The sequence below is a fragment of the Hemiscyllium ocellatum genome, chromosome 11, assembly GCF_020745735.1.
Source record: "Hemiscyllium ocellatum isolate sHemOce1 chromosome 11, sHemOce1.pat.X.cur, whole genome shotgun sequence".
NCBI lineage: Eukaryota > Metazoa > Chordata > Chondrichthyes > Orectolobiformes > Hemiscylliidae > Hemiscyllium > Hemiscyllium ocellatum.
Window position 1 is genome coordinate 88,139,661 of NC_083411.1, and position 6,033 is coordinate 88,145,693.

Sequence of the window (6,033 nt, forward strand, 5' to 3'; positions counted from 1 at the left end):
GAAGTTTTTGCTGCAAGCGTTTCGTTCCCTGGCTAGGGAACATCAGTGCTATTGGAGCCTCCTGTGAAGCGCTGCTGTGATGTTTCTTCCGGTATTCTTCCGGAAGAAACATCACAGCAGCGCTTCACAGGAGGCTCCAATAGCACTGATGATGTTCCCTAGCCAGGGAATGAAACGTTTGCAGCAAAAACTTCCAGCTCGGCGAACAGAACCACAACAACAGACACCCGAGCTACAAATCTTCAACCAGACTTTAACTTTGTACACCCCAGTTCAACATCGGCATCTCCAAATCAGTCTTTTTAGCTTGGGAATTTAGACTCATGAGCCCTGGCTGTGGCACATTGTTGATTAACCAAGTATGCAATAATTGTACTGCTGGTCAGCTTTCTTACTTTAACACAACAGGAACAGTGGCCACCCTCCATATTTCATAAACAAAGAACAAACACCAAAATGAACAGAAAAAAAAAGCGGCAAAGCAAGATACACCAACTCAAACAGATATGACAGGTACAATGAACAAGGCGAATGAGTAGCCAACCAAGGAATGTTTGACTAGAGAAAAGGGATTATTTTGTGAAAAACTGGTGATTTGTCCTCTGCCTCTTGCTTGTGGTGGAGGATGACTGTTATCAGGAGGTTTACCCCAAGTGTCATGGAAGTTCTGAATGTAATTCTTATGAAAACGTCCTTGGTTCCCCTGTGTGGCCTCTCTAGGCCAATTAGTGGTCCAAAAGGAGGGGACTGCTGCAAGTAAGGCAGTTCGAGTCAGGCAGTCATGAGCCCAATGATATAGGCTGTTGCACTTAAAACAGGCTGGACGGATGTCTAGAGTGAATCCCTCTGCCATACTCATGACCGTGGCCTCGAACGGGTGCAGAGCACTACTACGATACATGGGTAGTTGTTGAGGTGCCTCCTCTTGGATACAAATTCTGATTTTACATGGATTGGTGATCTGTCTTCACTCTGCTGTTTCCACAAGGCCTTAATACAATGATGGAGTTGGTTAGGGATGGTTTCAACCCAGTCTCGATTGTTTGTTTTGACTGCTGTGACTACAGAGGGCAGCAGGCAGCTTAATAGCATAGAATTATACTGAGCATAATAGCATTTAAATTCCAAGCCCGATCGCTGGAATAGGACTCACAACATTCTCTAAAACGTTCAAGGAAGTCTTCACCAGACTCCTTATTTTTGAGGCGAAGTTCAAGGATGCAAGTCAATAGGTTTTGCTAGTATGGCAGATCCAGCAGCAACGGTATCATCTTGTCCTTGCTGATCTTGGGCTACAGCATCAGAGGGCAGTAAAATTATTGTGACCAATACGTTCAGTAAAATGGCCATATTCAGAGCGGGTCAGGACTTGTTAAAGAAAAGCCCAAAGATCCTGGGCATTGCCATCATAAACTTTAATTGTGGCGTTTTTAAAACAAAATCAACAAACTGCTGAGGAGTCTTGTGGCAGTTCAGTACATTACTGAGAATGGACATAATTTCATGTGATTTCCAGGGACAGTAAATAGGGATAGTGGCATCTTGACCAGGAGCGACAGCCTGTGTTCAGTAGTTCTCTCATAGGGAACACACCTAATGTGGGTGCTTCATCTTCCACATCCTCAGAAGAGGATTTTAAAAGGGTTTCCAATTGCTGCACGAGTTGCTCCTTAGAGGATTGGTGCTGTTTCAATTTTCACTGACTGCAAGTGTTGTAAGCAAACAGCGTCAGTGAACTGGGGAGGGAGTGAGGGAACAGGAGTGGCTGCAGCAGTAGGGTTGGTCTTAGGTCGACCTATCAGTGTCTGTTTGCTTATCAGCTACTAGTGACTTCTTTTGTTTCTGTTGGCGTTTTGCTGGAGCACATTCATTTTTCAGAACCTCAATAGATTCCATGGCACCATCAGCAGTTAATTCATTTCCAATTTAGTGGCATTATCCTGCCATGTGTACAAAATTGATTCTTTGAGTTTCATCTCAATATTGTCTCCATAGTCTAATTAGTTCCTTTATCTTGGAATTCATGTTCCTTTGCCAAATCATTTGTTGGGCTGATTTGATCAACTGAATACTTTTAGGGCCACCTCGTGGCCACTGCTGATCACCCAATGCTATATCTAAGGTGCCAGGAAGTTTCCAAATGGCTTCAGATTTTTCCAAGAATTTGTCTCACATTTTTACCAACGGTGAAGACGGATCTTCTGTCTTATCTATGTGATTCCCCATCTTTAAACACACTTCCTTTAATAGTTCCAACTCAAAAATCTTAATTATCCAACAGTCATTCGACACACAACAATTTACCGACTTCCACAGATCCTCCTCGGCTTTGTTTTTGGATCCATTCCTCAAGTCTGTCCTTAGATGTCACTCTCCCCCTGTTGTGTGTTTATAATCTCTCGCTGTCCTTTTTTTGTGGAGTTCTCAACTCCGTAAAGGTCCTCGACCCCTCTCTCTCTCCTGGCTCTTTCCAAGACCCCTTTTCGGGCTGGACTAGGACAATAGACAGCGAGGGGTCAGTTCAGCCACCTCTTGAATGAGAGGTAAACCAAAAGGATATAAAATACTCACGTCTGGCTAGCCGAATTCCTCAATACTTAATACTGAAAGACTCAAGGCTCTTACACACTGTCCCATGATCCGTCCATGCCGAACCAAAAGTCACGGCACCATAGGAAGATATAGATCCCAGATGGGACCTCTCAGTTGAGAGATCGGTCAAAAGAATCAACGGAATGCAGTCTGCATAAAGCAGGGTTATCAGTTTAATAAGGCAGCCCGGCACAGATTTGTCCAGCAACACAGAGGTTAAAGCTTCTGTGTTCCGTGGTGAAATTGCATAATTACATTTGAAAATTAAAAATCATTTTGTAGGGTTTTTAAGAGTCAGCACAGCCTTAATTACAAGAAAAGACCAATTAACGGTAATAAGGTATCATGATTGACAGCAGGCTAATTCAATGATATTTCCTGGGAAATGGTTCTTGTTTTACATAGATCATCATCTCAAGACAGCAATTTAAGGTTAGTTTGTGGTCACTTAGTGACTTGTGATTCATTTTATGAAAACTCCATTGTCTAATTTATCTTCTAATTCAGTAACTCAGCAAGGCAGTAAATCAGGTTCGAAATGTCAAATCACAACTTGAAGCCATTTTGTTGTGTTATTTTAAATTGAAAATCCATTTTGTTGTTAATAAAAAACCTACATATATTTGCTGCTTCTGACAACAGCCTAAATTCAAATTTTAAATCCTCAAAGGCTTTCTGAAAATTAAGATACTACATTCTCTAGTTCTCAGTATATAGACAGTTACAATTTTTAAAAAGTTATAATAGTTTGAGAAATCTTTTCATTTTCATAATTCTATGGCCACGCTACCCAACCTTATGTTAGAACATTGCTAATAATGGATCCCAGCATCTTTGCTACTATGGTATAAAACTATTTGGCCTATTCAATTCTACTCCAGTTTTTGAATAGAAGGATTGTATTTATGACCTAGATTTAATATTTTTGCAATTTCCTTATTTACATTAAAAACTTTGTCTCAAAAGACAAAAAAAGTTTCTGCATTGCCAGAAATGCGTGGGTTGGGCTTTAGGACGGTACTAGTTTATAACATTCTAATATCCAGAACTGACCAGCAATAAAGCATGGAACATGAATATTACTCAAAAGTCATATGACACCAGGTTATGGTCCAACAGGTTATTTGAAATCACAAGCTTTCAGAGCACTGCTCCTTCATTAAAAGTAAAATCTGGAATTCGGAATCTACTGACCACCATGAAATCATTGTCGATAGTCAGAAAAATCCATCTGGCTCACTGATGTCTTTCAGGGAAGGAAATCTGCTACCCTCACCTAGTTTGGCTGACATGCGACTTCAGACCCACAGCAATGTGGTTGAATCTCAATTGCCTTCTGATAGGATGTAGCAAGTCATTCAGTTGTACCCATTGCTACAAGGTCTCAAAGAAATGAAAGCATTCGGATTACCAGGCAACAACCTAGGCACCAGAAAAGACAATGGCAGAGACAGCCCTGTCAACCCTGCAGAGTCCTACTCACTAACATCTGGAGGCTGGTGCCAAAGTTGGGAGAGCTGTCTCAAGTCAAGCAACTAGTCAAGCAACAGCCTCATGTAGTCACACTCAGATTCAAAACGTACAACGTCCCAGATACCGCCATCACCATCCCTGGATATGTCCTGTCTCACCACAGGACAGATCCAAAAGAGTTGGCGGCGCAGTGGTATACAGTCATGAGGGAGTTGCTTTGAGAGTCCTCAACATTAACTTCCGACCCCATGAAGTCTTGTGGTTCCCTCCATCATAAGGTCAGAAGTGGGAATGTTCACTGATGATTGCACAATGTTCAGCACCATTCGTGACTCCTCAGACACTGAAGCAATCCATGTCCAATTGCAACAAGATCTGGATAATTTCCAGGCTTGGACTGACAAATGGCAAGTAAAATTTGTGCCACACAATTGCCAGACCATGACCATCACCAACAAGAGACAATCTCACCACCGCCCCTTGACATTCAATGATGTTACCATCACTGAATTCCCATACTATCAACATCTTGGGAGTTATCATTGATCAGTAACTCTATTGGACTCACCACATAAATGCAGTGGCTTCAAGAGCAGATCAGAAGCTAGGAATACTGCAGCAAGTGACTCACCTCCTGACTCAAGGCCTGCCCACCATCTACAAGGCACAAGTCAGGACTGTGATGGAATACTCCCCACTTGCCTGGATGAATCCAGCCCCAACAACACTCCAGAAGGTTGATACTATCCAGGACAAAGCAGCCCAAGCATCCACTCTCTCCATCACCAACCTCAGGAGCAGCCGTGTGTACTATCTACAAGATGCACTGCAGAAATTCACCAAAAATCCTCAGACAGCACCTTTCAAACCCACTTCCATCTAGAAGGACAAGGGCGGCAGATAAATAGGAACCCCACCACCTTCAAGTTCCCCTCCAAACCACACTCATCCTGACTTGGAAATGTATCACCATTCCTTCACTGTCACTGGGTCAAAATCCTGGAATTCCTTCCCTAATGGTGTTGAGAGTCAAACCACAATTGGTTCACTGCAGGTGCTCAAGAAGGCAGCGCACCACCACCTCCCCAAGGGCAAATAGTGATGAGCAATAAATGCAGCCAACCACACTTACATCCCACAAAATGAATAAACAGAATAAATAAAAAAAAATGAAGACATCACCTGACGAAGGATTAGCACTCCGAAAGCTTGTGATTTCAAATAAACCTGTCAGACTATAACCTAGTGTCATGCGACTTCTGACTTTGTCCACCCCAGTTCAACACCAGCATCGCTACATCATGAATATTATTGTGCTTCAACTAGGCTTTGCATAAAATCTTATCCATAACAGTGGAGTTGTTAACAGTCATATAAAATGATCAAGGAAAGAAAAGCCCAGATATATAGAATACAACTGAAATAGATGTCTTTCCTTTTGTGTGTGCAATGTAGACAACTGCAATGTGCAAGTTGGGACACTGCATGGCAAACGGCAGCCAATTTTAACTTAAAGCATTATAAACTACAAGTGCTGTTAAACTCAGCAAGTTTTGAGAATATTTGTAGCTCAGATTGAGGTCTTGGATGTAGGTTTGCTCACTGAGTTCAAAGGTTCATTTCCAGATATTTCATACCTTACTAGGTAACATCTTCAGTGGACCTCATGCAAAGCAATGCTGAAAATTCCTGCTTTCTATGTATAGGTTTGGGTTTCTTTGGGTTGGTGATGTTATTTCCTGTGAAGTCACTTCCTGTTCCTTTTCTCAGGAGGTGGTAGATGGGATCTAACTCGAGGTGTTAGAGTTAGACCCCATCTACCACCCCCTGAGAAAAGGAACAGGAAGTGACTTCACCACAGGAAATAACATCACCAACCCAAAGAAACCCAAACATATATAAATAGAAAGCAGGAATTTTCAGTATTGCTGTGCATGAGGTCCACTGAAGATGTTACCTAGTAAGGAA